This window comes from Mus caroli, chromosome 1 (assembly GCF_900094665.2).
Source record: "Mus caroli chromosome 1, CAROLI_EIJ_v1.1, whole genome shotgun sequence".
NCBI lineage: Eukaryota > Metazoa > Chordata > Mammalia > Rodentia > Muridae > Mus > Mus caroli.
Genome location: NC_034570.1, coordinates 1,637,366 through 1,639,066, shown reverse-complemented (window position 1 = coordinate 1,639,066; position 1,701 = coordinate 1,637,366).

Sequence of the window (1,701 nt, the reverse complement as noted above, 5' to 3'; positions counted from 1 at the left end):
CTTAACCGCTGAGCCATCTCTCCAGACCCATACATTTATTTCTAAAAAGTAACTTAAGGCCTACTGCAAAAGCTGGCAAAATTCTGTTATTTATGACTACAATTAATTAAGCATGGAATGGATTTTTTTTCCCAAAATAAAGCAGATGAAATAAATATCAAACCTGAAGTTAGGGCAAATCTGCAAGAATGGATGTTAGAAATTGCAGTATTTTTGTTACACATCTGCATTGGTTGTTTTTTTTTTGTTGCTGTGATACAACAGTAACCAAAATCAATTTATAGAAAAAAAAAAAAGAGCTTACTTTGACTTACTATTCTAGATGGTTAAGAGTCTATTGAAGCATAGTGGCACACATCTGTAATCCTAGCACTTGGGAGGCAGAGGCAGGCTAATCTCTGTGAATTTGAGGCTAGCCTGGTCAGGCAAGCTATGTAGAGAGACCCTGTCTCAAACAAACAAACAAACAAACAAACAAACAAACAGAGTCACATCTTGGTGAGAAGGCATTGAAGCAATCAGTGGGCTTGGTGGCAGGAGCTGGAAGCTGAGAGATCACAACTCAACCACAAGCTTGAAGCAGAGAAAGCAAACGGGGAATGGAGCAAGGCTGTGAATTCTCATGGCCTGACCACAGTGATGTGCTTCTTGTGGCTAGCCTGCCCCTCCACGTAACCTTCAGACAGCACCACCAACTAGGGATGGAACCTATGGGGGACAGTTCTTATTCAAACCATCACAAAGTCTCCTACCTATATCAAAACCAGACAGGCAGAATCACAAAAGGGTAAGCTGTCAACTTCAAGTATTTAAAACCAGAAACAGAAACACTTTTTGACACAAAAGAATAGACCTCTGTACTGGTAAAAGTTAGAACTTAATAAAATATGTAAGAGAAAAAATATTTGGATAACTGACATATGGTAGTTATTTAAAATTCCTAGTGATAACTACATTAAAAGATGAAAACACCCAATAAAGTTTCTCAATAGTTTAAGAATTTTTAAATAGGTTATGAATTTTTTAGCAGATTAAAATTAAGTTAAAATACTTTTTTTCCTCATGGCTAGTTCCATTCCAAGGTAATCATATCACACCACAATTTCTCTCCCAATGCATTTTCTCATGATTGTATTATTATATCCTTCTTTCAATATAGAAGATTATTCCAAAGTAAGCCCAAATGTTACTACTTGACACTGGCTGTGCTGGTATACAACTATTATTTCAGGACTAGGGAGGCAGAGGCAGGAGGATTGAGGCTTTCAAGGCAAGATTGGGCTGGCTATAAGGGAGACTTTGCCTCAAAAAAACAACAAAAAACCAAAACTTGGAAAAACATCAGGCCATGGAAATGCCTATCTATAATATCAGCACTTGGGAGGCAAAGGCAGGCGAGCCTGTGAGATGTGGGCCAGCATGATTAGTTACTTCTCTGTTGCTGTGATACATCACCATGACCAAGGCAACTTAGAAGAGGTAACTTAGGCAACTTCCAGGCCAGCAGGGGCATGCAGTAAGATCCTGTCTTAGTCAGGGTTTCTATTCCTGCACAAACATCATGACCAAGAAGCAAGTTGGGGAGGAAAGGGTTTATTCGGCTTACACTTCCACACTGCTGTTCATCACCAAGGAAGTCAGGACTGGAACTCAAGCAGGTCAGGAAGCAGGAGCTGATGCAGAGGCCATGGAGGGATGTTC